This window comes from Lepus europaeus, chromosome 9, assembly GCF_033115175.1.
Source record: "Lepus europaeus isolate LE1 chromosome 9, mLepTim1.pri, whole genome shotgun sequence".
Taxonomy (NCBI): Eukaryota; Metazoa; Chordata; class Mammalia; order Lagomorpha; family Leporidae; genus Lepus; species Lepus europaeus.
In genome coordinates, this window is record NC_084835.1 from 22076347 (window position 1) to 22093526 (window position 17180).

General features: G+C 46.0%; 1 protein-coding gene and 1 pseudogene across 2 annotated transcripts in view; one reads left to right on the forward strand and one right to left on the reverse strand.

The window, feature by feature from the left end:
• KLHL18 (kelch like family member 18) overlaps positions 1 to 17180 on the forward strand; it is a 57397-nt gene that overhangs the window by 3547 nt on the left and 36670 nt on the right. The window lies entirely within an intron of this gene.
• On the reverse strand, positions 13557 to 14212 carry LOC133766670 (large ribosomal subunit protein uL18-like; annotated as a pseudogene).

The window sequence follows — 17180 nt, forward strand, 5'->3', positions numbered from 1 at the left end:
AGTGAAGAGATATATACGTACATTCACCCTGCCATTTTGAGTTTGATTTAGCTCCTCATTTAATTTTGAGTGATTTTATCTGAACCAAATGGTCATTGCCTTACCCACTGCTCTGATAAGCTTGCATTTTACGGATAAGGACCAGATCTCCGACAGGAAGGGACTTGTCCAGGGTCACAGGTTGAGTTAGAATTAGGACTAGACTGCTGCGCTCCTTCTCCACTGTCTCTGACAGTGACTGAACTGATTTCAGCTGCAACAGTGTGACTTGATCTACCTTCAGGTCAGTTGTACTTATCTTTTTTTTTTTTAAAGATTTATTTATTTATTTGAAAAGCAGAATTATAGAGATGCAGAGAAAGAGAGAGAGAGAGAGGTCTTCCATCTGATGGTTCACTCCCCAGATGGCTGCAACAGCCGGAGCTGCACCAGTCCCAAGCCAGAAGCTTTTTATGGGTCTCCCACACAGGTGCAGGGGCCATCTTGGGCCATCTTCCAGTGCTTTCCCAGGCCGTAGCAGAGAGCTGGATCGGAAGTGGAGCAGCCAGAACTCCAACTGATGCCCATAGGGGATGCTGGCAAATGGCGGCTTTACCCGCTACACCACAGCGCCAGCCCATGTACTCATCTTTAATATGTGATCTTGTTTTCTGTCTTCCTGAGTTATAGGTAGAGTGTGAAAGTGAGCATTAGTAGGCATGCCACATTCTCAAAATACACTGTGAACTCATGGACCTAGACTTTTCTTTTTGGAAATATTGGAAATCTAAATTCCTTGAGAGCCTGTTGAATAATCTAGTAAAAGGATGACAGAAAAGAGTAATACATTATTTTTTAAAATCATTTTCTGGAGACCAGCACTGTGGTGTAACAGTTAAAAGCTGCTGTGTGCAGTGTTGGCATCGTATATAGGCGCCAGTTTGAGTCCTGGCTTCTCCACTTCCGACCCAGCTCCCTGCAAACATACCTGAGAAAACAGCAGAAGATGACCCAAGTCCTTGGGCCCCTGCACGTACATGGGAGACCCTGAAAAAGCTCTTGGTTTCTGGCTGCGGATCAGCCCAGCTCTAGCCATTGTGGCTATTTAAGGAGTGAACCAGCGGATGGAAGACCTCTTTTTCTCAATCTCTTTCTTTATCTTCGCCTCTGCCTCTCTGCAATTCTGCCTTTCAAATAAATCTTTTTTAAAAAATTACATTCTGTATCTATGGTAACTTGAAAGTCATCAGAAAAAACCCCTGAGGGCTGGCACTGTGGCTCAGCCAGTTAAAGCCCTGCCTGGGGCCAGCGCCATGGCTCACTAGGCTAATCCTCCGCCTGCGGTGCCGGCACCCCAGGTTCTAGTCCCGGTTGGGGTGCCGGATTCTGTCCTGGTTGCTCCTCTTCCAGTCCAGCTCTCTGCTGTGGCCCAGGAAGACAGTGGAGGATAGCCCAAGTGCTTGGGCCCCTGTACCCACATGGGAGACCAGGAGAAGCACCTGGCTTCGGATCGGTATAGCACGCCAGTCGTGGCGGCCATTTGGGGGGTGAACCAACGGAAGGAAGACCTTTCTCTCTGTCTCTGTCTCTCTCACTGTCTATAACTCTCTCTCTGTCTCTATCTTTCTCACTGTCTAACTCTGCCTGGCAAAAAAAAAAAAAGCCCTGGCCTGTAGCACCAGCATCCCATGAAGGTGCTCCTTTGGGTCCCAGCTACTCCACTTCTGATCCAGCTCCCTGCTAATGCACCTGTGAAACCAACAGGGGATAGCTCAAGTCCTTCGGCTCCTGCACCCACGTGTGAGACCCCTCTAGAGGGAAGCTCCTGGCTTTGGATCGGCACAGCTCTAACCATTGTGACCTTTTGAGAAGTGAACCAGCACATAGAAGACTCTCTCTCTCTCTCTCTCTCTCTCTCTCTCTCTCTCTCCAGCACATAGAAGACCTCTCTCTCTCTTTCTGTGTGTGTCTACCTTTTTCTGTAACTGTCTTTCAAATAAATTAAATTAACCTTAGAAAAAAAGAAAAACCCCTGGTCCTCCTTGACAAATCATTTTATCTTAAAGGTTAGAAGGCTAGCAGTCCAATACTATTTATTTATTTATTTATTTTTCAAAGGCAGAGTGACAGAGAGAGAGGTCTTCCATCCGCTGGATCACTCCCCAGATGGCAGCAGCGACTGGAGCTAGGAGCCAGGAGCTTCCTCTGGATCTCCCACATGGGTGCACGGGCCCAAGGACTTAAGACATCCTCCACTGTCATCCTCCACTGCTTTCCCAGGCACATTAGCAGGGAGCTGGATTGAAAGTAGAGCAGCCAGGACTTGAACCAGTGCCTGTATGTGATACTGTCAATGCAGGTCCGGGGCTTTAACCCACTGTGCCATAGCACCAGTCCCAGTCCAATACTTCTTGACAAAAGATTTGGTCCCAGTAGGGTGTTGCATCCATGGAGATTCTCATCCCCTCTCCCCAGTGGGTGATTCCATCTCATTGCCTGGACCAACAGGAACTGCGGCTCAGGCAGCATTTGTCAGGTCTGTCTGGGACCAGCCAGTTGGGCAGACTCCCCAGATTCCTTGTTGTTACCCTTGAGATTGGAGCTACCTGGTCCATTTCTTTCTTTCTTTCTTTCTCTCTTTCTTTCTTTCTTTCTTTCTCTCTCTCTCTCTCTCTCTCTTTCTTTCTTTCTTTCTTTCTTTTTTTGACAGGCAGAGTGGATAGAGAGAGAGAGACAGAGAGAAAGGTCTTCCTTTTTGCTGTTGGTTCACCCTGCAATGGCTGCTGCGGCCGGCGCATCTCGCTGATCTGAAGCCAGGAGCCACGTGAGCTCACTTGGCTAATCCTCCACCTGCGGCACCAGCACCCCAGGTTCTAGTCCTGGTTGGGGCACCAGGTACTAGTCCCAGTTGCTCCTCTTCCAGTCCAGCTCTCTGCTGTGGCCCAGGAGGGCAGTGGAAGATGGCCCAAGTGCTTGGGTCCCTGCACCCACACAGGAGACCAGGAGGAAGCACTTGGCTCCTGGCTTCGGATCGGCGCAGCGCCGGCCGTGGCAGCCATTGGGCGAGTGAACCAACAGAAGGAAGACCTTTTTCTCTGTCTCTCTCACTGTCTATAACTCTCTGTCTCTCTATCTCACTGTCTAACTCTGCCTGTCAAAAAAAAAAAGAAAAGAAAAGAAAAGAAAGAAAGGTTTGCTGACATCAGTCTTCGCATTTTGCCAAAGGCCCCTGCTGAGGCTTTGAATCAGGATCTGAGAACTTAGCTTCCAGAAGAAAATGTCTTTTCAGTGGGTGAAAGGCACAGTACCTAAGTATTTCCTTCTGACCTGCTAAATCCAGGTACACAGTTAGCACTGAAATTGGATTCAAGAGCTGAACATCCGCATCCGGAATCATGCCAGACTTGTTGTCACCACTGGTTTTGTGATGATAGAATAGGTGGAGAAAGATATCAGGAAATGAAGTAAGGACTTGTTGATGCATGCCATTTTCATGTTGTGTGTAGTGCAGTGAGTTACACAGGGATGATTACAGAGCTAGAATGATCATATTTAAAGGAGGCTGTAGAAGCCCTTTATCAAAGCTATTCATTTTACAGATTAAGAAACCCTAAGGCTTAGAGCTATTAAGGGATTTGCCCAAGGCATAAAGCTGTGTTAGCTGAGCCCCAGCACAGCTGTTTATTGGTGGAAGCAATGCTTTCACATCCTGTCAGGTCACCCAGCTGCCTTGGTGATGGTAGGAAGCAGAGGGAAAAACCGCCTTTAATGTCATCTTTGTGCATGAAGGGCAGTGATGTGTGTGTCCAGATGCAACACCACGTCTCTCTGTTTCAGGAAAGAAGAAAGATGCAGGATTTTGACTTTTTTTTTTTTTTTTTTGCTTTTTTTTTGTTTGTTTTTTGACAGAGTGGACAGTGAGAGAGAGATACAGAGAGGGAGGTCTTCCTTTGCTGTTGGTTCACCCTCTAATGGCCGCCGCGGCTGGCGCGCTGTGGCCAGAGCACTGCACTGATCCAAAGCCAGGAGCCAGGTGCTTCTCCTGGTCTCCCATGGGGTGCAGGGCCCAAGCACTTGGGCCATCCTCCACTGCACTCCCTGGCCACAGCAGAGAGCTGGCCTGGAAGAGGGGCAACCGGGACAGAATCCGGCGCCCCGACTGGGACTAGAACCTGGTGTGCCGGCTCTGCAGGTGGAGGATTAGCCTAGTGAGCCACAGGGCTGGCCTTTTGACTTTGAAATGACTACACCATAGCACCGGCTGCACTCCTGGGGTTTTCTACTGGCTTTTTTTTTTTGTTTTGTTTTGTTTTGTTTTGTTTTGTTTTAATATTTATATATGTATTTGAAAGGCAGAGTTTCAGAGAGGCAAAGGCAGAGAGAGGGCAGGGAGAGAGGTAGGTCTTCCATCTGCTGTTTCACTCTGCAAATGGCTGCAACAGCCAAAGCTGGGCTGATCTGTAGCCAGGAGCTTCTTCTGGATCTCCCACATGGGTTCAGGGTCCCAAGAACTTGGGCCATTTTCTGCTTTCCCAGGTCATAAGGAGAGAGTGGGATTGGAAGTGGAGCAGTTTGGAAATGAGCCGGCGCCCATATGGTATGCTGGCACTGCAGGTGGCAGCTTTACCTGCTACGCCCACAGTGCCAGCCCCTCTACTGGCTTTTTAATTTATTTATTTATTTAAGTAGTTGTATTCACCTTCAGCCTTGTTTTCTTTTTTTTAAATGATTACTTATTTGAGAGAGAGGGGGCTAGCATAGTACCATCCACTGGTTGACTTCCCGAATGCCCACAATATTCTCTGTCTGGGACTGAAGCTGAGAACCAAGAACACAACTTAGGTTTTCCATGCAAGTCACAGGAACCCAATTACTTAAGCCATCACTGCTTCCTCCCAGAGTCTGCATTGGCAGGAACCTGGCGCCAGGAACCAGGACCAGGAATAGAACTTGGGTACTCCCATGTGGAATTCACGTGTCTTAACCAGTAGGCTAAATACCTGAGCTCCCTTTGTATCTTTTAAATGACCAATTGAGGCTGAGAAGATCAATATTCTCCTTAAGGAGCAGAGCACTCGTGGAAAGAATTTCATATTCATCAGCAATTCTGTTTACATTATGGGTAAAGCTGTTAAATTTGTACACCACTTGGGTGAATGAGAGCTTGAAGCTGCCTAACGTGGTTGGAGCTACAGCCTGGGAAATCTGTTACCAGCCAAGGAGCATTCATGGGGTTCACCCTGAGGCTTCAGGTGCCTGGCTGGCTGGTGAGGTTAAGAAGCCTGTGTTGAGGATGCTTCTTACTGTAGACAGTTCTTTTAATTTTTTTTTTAAATTTTATTTATTTATTTATTTTTTAATTTTTAAATTTTATTTTATTTTTTTTATTTTTGACAGGCAGAGTGGACAGTGAGAGAGAGAGACAGAGAGGGAGGTCTTCCTTTGCCGTTGGTTCACCCTCCAATGGCCGCCACGGCTGGCGCGCTGTGGCCGAACGCACCACGCTGATCCGATAGCAGGAGCCAGGTGCTTCTCCTGGTCTCCCATGGGGTGCAGGGCCCAAGCACTTGGGCCATCCTCCACTGCACTCCCTGGCCACAGCAGAGAGCTGGCCTGGAAGAGGGGCAACTGGGACAGAATCCGGAGCCCCGACTGGGACTAGAACCTGGTGTGCCAGCGCCGCAAGGCGGAAGATTAGCCTGTTGAGCCACGGCGCCAGCCATTTTTTTTTTTTTTTTTAATTTTTGACAGGCAGAGTGGACAGTGAGAGAGAGAGAGAGACAGAGAGAAAAGTCTTCCCTTTGCCATTGGTTCACCCTCCAATGGCCGCTGCGGCCGGCACACCGCGCTGATCCGATGGCAGGAGCCAGGTGCTTATCCTGGTCTCCCATGGGGTGCAGGGCCCAAGGACTTGGGCCATCCTCCACTGCACTCCCTGGCCACAGCAGAGAGCTGGCCTGGAAGAGGGGCAACCGGGACAGGATCGGTGCCCCGACCGGGACTAGAACCCAGTGTGCTGGCGCCGCAAGGCGGAGGATTAGCCTAGTGAGCCGCAGCGCCGGCCAACATCATCTTCTGATCACAAGTTTGTACACCTGTCTCCTCACCAACCTGTAAGTTTATGTTTGTCAGATACCATGCCATCTTTGTTTTGCCCTGCCTGTCCTGTGGCAATGGTTGTCGGAGGTTGGTGGAGAGGACATTGTGTAAAGTCCCAGCATTCTTTTTTTTTTTTTTTTAAGATTTATTGTATTGTATTTGAGAGGCAGAGTTACAGACAGGGAAAGACAGAGAGAGAGTTCTTTGATCTGCTGGTTCACTCCCAATGGCCATAGCAGCTGGAGCTTTACCGATCCAATGCCAGGAGCCAGGAGATTGTTCCAGGTCTCCCACACAGATGCAGGGCCCCAAGTACTTGGGCCATCTTTTATTGCTTGGGCTATCTTCCACTGCCTTCCCAGACCATAAACAGAGAGCTGGATTGGAAGAAGAACAGCCGGGACACAAACTGGAGCCCATGTGGGATGCCACCGTTGTAGGCAGAGGCTTAAACTACTACGCCACAGCGCCGGCCCAAGTCCCAGCTTTCTGAAGATAGTCTTACGTCTCTCCAACTTCCATTGTACCTTAAAGCCCCTCATTCTTTTTTTTTTTTCCAGACTATGAATACATATTTAATAAAAGTGACAGTTAAGTGAGTTAACACAAAGATCTTAGAACACTAACACCAAGCATGAAATAATTTGAATAATTACAATGTAAGATTTTAGAATACAAATTAGAAAAGGCATTTTAGAAGTTTGCCTTAAAATTAGAAAATATTACCAACTAGATAGAAAGAATATCCCTAATGACATTACCAATGAAGGCAAAAGATAAGTATGACTTTAAGTACATAAGGAAAACTAGGCTGCCAATAAGGCAAAGAGTGTGGAAAACCACTACAATACAATATTTGCTCAGCTAAACTAACAGCAAATGATATCTGCCCTATTAAAAGGATGCTTATTTTAATGTCTACTGTTATAAGAGGGAAGAGGTGTAGGTATAATCAAAGCTTATCCATTAGATTCAAAGACTTACTCAACTTGATAAATCTTAGGCCCTACAGCCTAGTAGGCATGAGAAACCATTTGTAATATGAGTATTGAATTCATTCCAATGACCATTAAGTTGCATTAATATACTAATATCAAACTATTTTAAGACAGATTTAAGGGGCTGGCGCTGTGGCATAGTAGGTAAAGCCACCGCCTGCAGTACTGGCATCCCATATGGGTGCCAGTTCTAGTCCCGGCTGCTCTACTTCCAATCCAGCTCTCTGCTGTAGCCTGGGAAAGCAACAGAAGATGGCCCAAGTCCTTGGGCTCCTGCACCCGCGTGGGAGACCCGGAAGAAGCTCCTGGCTTCAGATCGGCACAACTCTGGTTGTTACGGCCAACTGGAGATTGAACCAGCAGTGGATGGCCTCTCTCTCTCTGCCTCTCCTTCTCTCTGTGTAACTCTTTCAAGTAAATAAATCTTTTAAAAAAAAAAAAAAAAGGACAAATTTAACTTGATTTCATCATTGTCATTTTTAGCTTGATTTTATAAAACAAAAGTTTAAAAGTTTTATATCACAGGAAATTAAACAATAGAAATATTCTTTGCTTCATGGGCTCAACTTACATAAATTAAAATAATTAGAAATCTTTTTCAATATAGAACAGTGAAATAAATGACAAAAGGATCCAATAAAGCAACATTTTCTTTACTCTGGGATTACTAGTTACTTTCAGGATCTAAACAAACAATCTGAATTTCAGACTTCTTTTCCTGTATTTTATGTTTATATGTATCTGTCTATATTCTGAGTCAAGCTACTTGACCAAAATATCTGATTTATTTAAGTGTTTAGCTTCAAAACAAAGGTTTTCTGTTTACAGTTACTACCTTGAAAGAGCAGTCATTACAATGCTGATGAAATCTGCTGTTTCCTTTTGCATGATGTGCAATTAATGTTAACTCTGTCAGATACCACAGAAATGGAAAAATTATGTACAATTCATTAAAGTATAACATTGGTTTTCTGCATCTAAAACTTAACCAGTGAAATAAAACTTATCAACTACAGTTGACTTCAAGAAAAGCCACATTTGAGAATTATATTATTTTCCTAACTTTGTGGGTAGGTGTAGTAAACACGTGAGAGACCCAGAAGAAGCTCCTGGCTCGTGGCTCCAGATTGGCGCAGCTCCAGCCGTTGCAGCCATCTGGGGAGTGAACCAGAGGATGGAAAACCTTTCTCTCTGTCTCTACCTTTCTCTGTAACTCTGACTTTCAAATAAATAAATCTTTAAAAAAAAACAAAAAAACAAACAAAAAAAAAAGTTGAATCAGAAGTGGAGCATCCAGGACTCAAACTGGCACCCACATGGGATGCCAGTGCTACAGCTGGAGGCCTAACCTTCTACACCACAGTGCCGGTCCCAGTGTGTTTTTTTTTGTTTTGTTTTGTTTTTTTGTTTGTTTTTTGTTTTTTTTACAGCAGAGTGGATAGTGAGAGAGAGAGACAGAGAGAAAGGTCTTCCTTTGCCGTTGGTTCACCCTCCAATGGCCGCTGCGGCTGGCGCATTGTGCTGATCCAAAGCCAGGAGCCAGGTGCTTCTCCTGGTCTCCCATGTGGGTGCAGGGCCCAAGGACTTGGGCCATCCTCCACTGCCTTCCCGGGCCATAGCAGAGAGCTGGCCTGGAAGAGGGGCAACCGGGATAGAATCTGGCACCCCAACCGGGACTAGAACCCGGTGTGCCGGCGCTGCAAGGTGGAGGATTAGCTTGTTAAGCCACGGCGCCAGCCCCCCAGTGTGCTTTTAAATACCACCAAAAGCACAGATGGAGTCCACTGTGTTTTGTTTTTCTTGCCATTGTTTCCCAGTCACATAGGTTGTTGAGGACTGATCACTTCTGCCTTCAGTACAATGGATAAGTGTCCCTCTTCCCAAATTCTAGGCTGCTGGGCAGGTCATCAGCTCTCAGAGTGAAGGTACATTTCCATACATGCCACTTTGTTAGAAACGCACCTGAACAACGTAGCTAGTATGGCTTGCTTATTTCTTTAGTGCTGGGAATGCACTCTTAGCCTGAAAATCAAGTCCCTTTGCCCCAAGTTGGGCCAAATCTTTACCTGATTTTTCTGGTAAAATTAGAGAGTGACACTCATTACTTTGCCATCTCTGAGCTCCCATTTTGACTGGCTCCACAGTCAAAGGTCAGCAGTTTAAAAGAAGTGAGGGGACAGCCCTGTGTGTGGCGAGAAAGGTTGCCGTCTGCAATGCAGGCATCCCATGTGGCTGCTGGTTCAAGTCCCGGCTGTTCCATTTCCAATCCAGATCTCTGCTGTGGCCTGGGAAAGCAGTGGAAGAAGGCCCAAGTCCTTGGGCCCCTGTACCCACATGGGAGACCCAGAAGAAGCTCCTGGCTCCTGGCTTCAGATCAGTGCACTCTGGCCATTGCAACCAATTGGGGAGTGAACTAGCAGATGGAAGACCTCTCTATTTCTCTCTCTGTCCTTGGAACAGAGGAAGGTCTTGACTCCTGGCTTTGGATCCTCTTCCTCCCTCCCTCCCTCCCGCCCTCCCCCTTCCCTTCCTCCACCCTTCCTCTGCCTCTCTGTAGCTCTGCCTTTCAAATAAATAAATAAATCTTTTTTTTTTTTTTTAATGCAGTCTTCCTTTCTGTGGGAAGAATATTCAGCCTAGATGGAGAGACGTTCATTAGGGACAATATTATGTGTGCCAGAGTGGAGACCTGTACCAGGTGCCACCAGAAAGTGAGACCTGAGTGCTTGGAAGCCAGGGAGGGCCCTCAAAGGAGAGAGCACTGGAGCTGAATGCTGAAGGATGAAGAGTAACTCACTGGGTGGAGGAACAGAGGAGAGGGATCCCCAGCAGAGGGGACAGGAGAATTCTGGAAAAATGCTAGCAGCTTAGAGAGAGGCATGGAGGAGGGGGGATAAAACTGGATGAGGTAAATTGGGGCCAGTTTAGGATTTAGATTGGAGTTAGGCAGTAGGATACTGCAATTTCGGGGGACAGACATGACAAGACTATTGTATGAGTATGCACGGGTTTATTTTGGTTTGCACTAAAATAAACATCTTTTGACTCTATTTTTCCATGAACTTTTGAGGCACCTTCATGTTAAGTTGACTCATTAAGAAATTGCATTTGTTCAACAAATACTGAATGTTAATTGCCAGATTGCTTCAGGAAACATGAAATATACAGATTGCTCCTTTGATGGAACTCTTAGTAAGGATAGGTGAGTTAGTTATGTTAGGCCACCATCATTTGCCCTTGTCAAGGTTACCAGTGACTTCCATGATTCTGAGCTGCCCAACAACCACAAAGATCTCCCTTGTGCAGCCCCCTTGTATTCACACTCATCCCCCTTGTCCCACCATCCCTCTGGAAACCACTAATTTGTTCTTTTTCTTTCATTTTAAGAACATTGTGGGGCTGGTGCTGTGGTACAGCGGGTTAAGCCACTGTCTACAGTGCTGGCATCCCATATGGCACTGGTTCAAGTCCAGGCTGTGGTTCGAGTCCCAGCTGCTTCACTTCCAATCCAACTCCTTGCTAATGTGCCTTGGAAAGTAATGGAGGATGACCCAGGTGTTTGGCCCCTGTACCCACGTGAGAGACTGGGATGAAGTTCTTGGCTCCTGGCTTTAGCCTGGCCCAGGCCTGGCCATTGCTGCCATTTGAGGAGTCAACCAGTGGATAGATCTCTCCCCTTCTCTCTCTGAAATTCTGACCTATAAATAAATAAATAAATTTTTAAAAGTTGTGTACATGGAATCATGAATATGTGACCTTTTGATCTTTTTTTTTTTTTTTTTTTTGACAGGCAGAGTGGACAGTGAGTGAGAGAGAGAGACAGAGAGAAAGGTCTTCCTTTTTGCCGTTGGTTCACCCTCCAATGGCCGCTGCGGACGGCGCATCTCACTGATCCGAAGCCAGGAGCCAGGTGCTTTTCCTGGTCTCCCATGCGGGTGCAGGGCCCAAGGACTTGGGCCATCCTCCACTGCCTTCCCAGGCCATAGCAGAGAGCTGGCCTGGAAGAGGGGCAACCGGGATAGAATCCGGTGCCCCAACCGGGACTAGAACCCGGTGTGCCAGCGCTGCAAGGCGGAGGATTAGCCTGTTAAGCCACGGCGCCGGCCCTGAATATGTGACCTTTTGACTGGCATTTTTCACTCAGCATTGTGCCCTAGACAGCTATCCAAGTTATTTGTGTATTGGCAGTCTTTCCTTTATATTTCTGAGTAGAATTCCAAGGTAATTATACCGTAGTTTGTTTAATCATTTGCCCATTGAAAAACATTTACAATTTTTGGCTATTATAGATAAAGCTGCTGTGAACATTGCTGGATAGGATTTTATATGAACTCTTGATAGATTTTCATTTCTCTTGAGATAAATGCCCAAGAGTACAATTGCTGTGTCATACAATAACTGCTTTTTTTGTTTAGAAGAAATTGCCAAACTGTTTTCTGAAATGGCTGTTCCTGTGTTCTCACTAGCTTGTCTGTGTGTAATGGTATGGTTGTATGTGTCAACTTGTGTCCAATTGTTTGGCCGTACCCCAGTCTAGATAGTACTGTGACTTTTTTTTTTTTATGTGATTTCATTTGAGTTAAGCAGATTTTCTGATGTGGTATGTAATGTAGGTGGGCTTTATTCCAATGTTTAACAAAAATTAAGTTTCTTAAAGAAAAAAACAGTTCTGTCTCAAGATTGCTTGATAAAAACCCTGCCTGCGTTTCCTGCCTGCTCTCCTGCCCCATGTATTTGGGGCTCAGGAATGTAACATCAAATCTTAGCTGAATCTCCATCCTGCAAGCACAGCCTACAGGTTTGGACTTGCTTGGCGGTGGCTTTTACCCACTGTGCCACAGCACTGGTCCCCCCCCCCCTTTTTTTTTTTTTAATATTTGTGTATTTTAAAGGCAGAGCTTACAGAAAGAGAAGAGAGAGAGAGAGAGAGAGAGATCTTCCATCTACTGGTTCACTCCCCAGATGGCCATGATGGCCAGAGCTGGGCTGGTCTCTGGACTGAAGCCCGTAGTCAGAAGCTTTCTCTGGGTCTCCCATGTGGGTGCGAGGGCCCAAGGATTTAGGCCATCTTCTACTGCTTTCCTAGGAAGATTAGGAGGGAGCTGGATTGCAAGTGGAGCAGCAGGGACTTGAACCAGTGCCCCTAAGGGATGCCAGCATTGCAGGTGGCAGCTTTACCTGCTGTTCCAAACAACAGCCCCCCCCCCCCCATCTCCTCCATTTCTGATGGGCAATGTTGCATTATTTGCTGAAGCTAATTAACACTTGAACCCAATGGGAGGTGGGGAAAAAACGAATAACTGTGTAAGTGTGGTTAAGAAATTGAAGTTCAGCAGAAAGGCACATTGGTGGTGGCAGGCCCATGGGGCCATTTATGGCTCCCATGTGAGTGCTTCTATTTCAGACACAGCTCATTTATAGGATGTAGTTCATTTCAGTGTTGAACTCCATAAAGTTGAGGTTAGTTCAGCAGGGAAGTCCATTAATACCAGCAGGAGATTAGGTGTGTTGTGGGCTTGGGGTGAGGGTGGGGAGAGGGGAGTGTTCCGAGATAAGGGTCTGCTTCTCCTTTCTAGAGAATGTGCTCACTTGTGCTTACTTCCCTATTTGTAGTATTTGTTCCTGGTGACTCTAGAGCGGAAGTCAGCAAGCTTTCTCTGTAAAAGGGCAGGAAGTAAATGCTTTTTTAGCTCAGTGGGCCAGTGGTCATTGTTGGAGTTACTCAGCTTTGCTGTCATAATGGCATGTCCACGTCCCAATAAAACTTTATACAGAAATATTGAAATGTGGGTTTCATAAAACTTTCACATCATGGAGTTATTAGCCTTTTAATTTTTTTTCCATTTAAAAATGTACAAATGGGGTTGGCGCTGTGGTGTAGCAGGTAAAGCTGCTGCCTGCAATGCTGCATACCATATGGGTGTCGGTTCAAGTCCTGCTGCTCCACTTCCGATCCAGCTCTCCGATATGGCCTAGGAAAACAGTAGAAGATGGCCCAAGACCTTGGGCCCCTGCACCTGCATGGAAGACCCAGAAGACGCTCCTGGCTTCTGGCTTCGGATCAGCACAGCTCTAGCCATTGTGGCCATTTGGGGACTAAACCAGCAGCTTGAAGACTTCTCTCTGCCTCTCCTTCTCTGTAACTCTGACTTTTAAATAAATAAATAAATCTTTTTAAAAAATGTAGAAACTACTCTTAATTCATGGGCCATACGAAAACAGGAAGCAGGACAGATTTGGCCCACAGACCATGCTTTGCCAACCTCTTCTCTAAAGCTCTTAAAAATAAATTCTATACAGTTAAATTTTAGGATATTATTTTTATTCATTCAATAAGCTCTTTTCTAGCACTAAATATGTGCCAGATGCCATCTTAAAACCTTACAAATATCAGTTAATTTACTTATTAAAAATAATCGTTTTTGCTTTGTCAATAAGTTTATTGTCTTTATCAGAATTCTTCATAGAATATTGTTTGGTTTAGCGCTCAGCAGCCTGCTCCTGAGCTCTGAGGATGCTTGCTTTCTTTTGAGCTATCTGACCTTTCTTCTGATTAAGGGGCATTTTGGGAGGGTCCCATGTCCTTTTAATTTCTCTTTTAGACTTCTTCTTACGTACTGAATTCTCTCATAAAGCTGCATGAACTTTCTCATCCATCTCCATCATGTTAGGAGTTACACTGCTCTTTATGTATGGAGAGAACAGTTTCTTCATCTTCTTCCATTAGGTAACATGTATAATCTGCAGAGTTCTGACCCCTGATGTGCTTCTGATAAATTATGCGCTTCCTCATTAAACCCCTTGCTTTCCGATCATAACCAAGAGGTCTTTCGGGTACTGTGAGGGTTGGACAAGCCTCCATCCACAGTTCCCTTCAGGGCTCCAAAACCTCATTTCAGTAGTAGTCAAGGCAAGGCCTGCTTCAGAATAGCAGGTGAAGGCACCAGGTTGACCATCGGTGCTCTTCACATTGTATTATGTCCAGTCACCTGCGCTTGGCCTTCACAGGTTTTGTCCACGCCAGACCTGTCAAGAAGCCTCCGAGCCAACAGCAGACCAGTGCAATACACTGCAGCATAATTGATCAGGCCAGCTTTCACACCATACTTTGGTAGTTTGTATGCATAAGTTGCACAGACTTTCTCTCTCTCTCTCTTTCTCTCTCTCTCTCTCTTTCTCTCTCTCTTTCTCTCTCTCTCTCTTTCTCTCTCTCTCTCTCTTTCTTTCTTAAGATTTATTTATTTATTTGAAAGGCAGAGGGAGAGAGAGAGAAAGAGTGAGAGAGGGAGGGAGGGAGGGAGAAAGGTCTTCCATCCTCTGGCTCACTCCGCAGATGGCTGTAATGGCTGGGAGCTGCACTGATCTGAAACCAGGAGCTTCTTCCAGGTTTCCTACATGGGTGCAGGGGCTCAAGCACTTGGCCATCTTCCACTGCTTTCCCAGGCCATAGCAGAGAGCTGGATAGAAGTGGAGCAGCCAGGACTCGAACTGGTGCCCATATGGGATGCTGGCACTGCAGCTAGTGGCTTTACTCACTATGCCACAGCGCTGGCCCCATTTGGTATCTCTTAAAGTAGGCTTTGTTCTTGACAACTTTAACAGACCCTATCCAGCATCCACGGCTAGCTCATCAGCTAATTTAATCCTCACAGTCACCCCATGAGTCAGGTACTGCATTCCCCCATTTTACAGATCAGTAAATTAAGGCCCAAAGAGGATAAGAGATTTAGCCCAGTGTTACAGAACGAATAAATGTTGGGACCTAGGTTGACCCTAGGTAGTTTGTCTCCAAAGTACCTATTCTTATGCACCATGATATGCCATCTCAATCTTTAAGAATTTATAATTATTGACTTTCCAGCCTCAAGGAATGCTAGACATTAATCTATTCCTACTGCCTCTCCATTTTATAAATCTATTTTTACACACCAGCTTCATAGCCTTTATGAATCCAATTTGTGCCTCAATAACATTATGGATTACTACTTATCATGCACTTTCAGCATTTCTAGTGACTGCCTGAAAGCTTTAGTCTTAAAACCCACTGATCCCAGGGGTTGTCTCTCTCCCTGCGGGCTGAGCAATTAACTGTTCACTTACTGTTTTATTTATGTTGATCGTGAGCTCCTAGAAGGTAGGAACAGTTGTATGAAAATGTTTTCCATTAGAGAGAAGTCTATTTCTGGGTTTATTTTTTTGCTTCCTTTGGGAACACCTGTCTCAGATTACTGCCAACTCAGATTTGCCCAACTGCTTTTCCTGTAACTGGTTGTGTGCTGAGCCCACCTGCCTGGAATTGGAACCAGAGTTTGTGGTGTCATGCTGCACTATCGCTGCCAATCCAAAGATACCAACAGGGCAGGGCCATGCCTGGGAAGATTCTGAATATGATCTGTTTTTTGTTTTTTGTTTTTTTTTTTAATGAACACATCATTTTCACTTAAACAGCAGAGAAGAGAAAAGGATCTAGCATCTGCTGGTTCACTCCCCAAATACTTACAACAGCCAGGAGGCTAGGGCAGGCTGAAGTCAGGAGCCCAGAACTCAGCCCAGGTCTCCATATGGGTGGCAGGGTCCCAAGTACCTCAGCTATCACCTTCTGCCTCCCAGGATGTGGAAGTGGACACTTAAAGCAGGCATAACTGGAACTTGACATAATTCACCACATATAAAAAGAGCTTATAAATGGTCATCTGATTTTTTAAAAAAATATTTATTTATTTGAAAGGCACAGTTACAGAAAGATGGAGAAAGAGAGAGAGAGATCTTTCCATCTGCTGGTTCACTCCCTAAATGTCCACAACAGCCTGAGCTGGGCCCAGATGAAGCCAGGAGCCAAGAACTGCATCTGGGTCTCCCACATGAGTGGCAAGGGCCCAAGTACTTAAACCATGTTCCACTGCTTTCCTAGGCACATTAGCAGGAACCTGAATTGGAAGCGAAGCAGCTAGGACTTGAACCAGCACCCATATGGGATGCTGGTGTCACAGACAGCGGCTTAACCCTCTGTACCACAATGATGGCCTCATCTGATTTTTTCTTTTTATTGTTATTTTAAAATTTTTCCCCAAAGAAACCTTTTATTTAAGGAATACAAATTTCATAGGTACAACTTTTTTTTTTTTTTTGACAGGCAGAGTGGACAGTGAGAGAGAGACAGAGAGAAAGGTCTTCCTTTTGCCGTTGGTTCACCCTCCAATGGCTGCCGCGGCTGGCGCGCTGCGGCCGGCGCACCGCGCTGATCCGATGGCAGGAGCCAGGTGCTTCTCCTGGTCTCCCATGGGGTGCAGGGCCCAAGGACTTAGGCCATCCTCCACTGCACTCCCTGGCCACAGCAGAGAGCTGGCCTGGAAGAGGGGCAACCAGGACAGAATCCGGCGCCCCAACCGGGACTAGAACCCGGTGTGCCGGCGCCACAAGGTGGAGGATTAGCCTAGTGAGCCGCGGTGCTGGCCACATAGGTACAACTTTAGGAATATAGTGATTGTCCCACCATACCCACCCACATTCTCACCCCTCCTCCTCCTTTCTCTCTCACTCCCAGTCCCATTCTCCATTAAGATTCATTTTCAATTAACTTTATACACAGAAGACCAGCTCTATACTAGGTAAAGATTTCAATAATTTACACACACACACATACACAACACACAAACTGAGAACAAGTTTTACAATTAACTCTCATAATACAAGTCATTGAAGACAGAGGACAGAGGTCCTGCATGGGAAATTAGTACACAGTGACTCCTGTTGTTAACAATTAACACTCTAATGTATGACATCAGTGACCCTCTGAGGCTCTTGACATGAGCTGTTTAAGTTTTTAATTAGTTTTTAACAGATTCAATATAGTTTGTAGGGAGCTGGTGCTATAGTGTCATAGGTTGAGCCTCTGCCTGCAACACTGGCATCCTATATGAGTGCTGGTTCACATCCTGGCTGGACCACTTCCCATCCAGCTCCTTGTTGATAGCCTTGGAAAGCAGCAGAGGATGGCCCAAATGCTTGGGCCCCTACACCCCCATGGGAGACCCAGATGAAGCTCTTGGCTCCTGGCTTTGGATTGGCTCAGCTCCAGCCATTGTGGCCATTTGGGGAGATGAA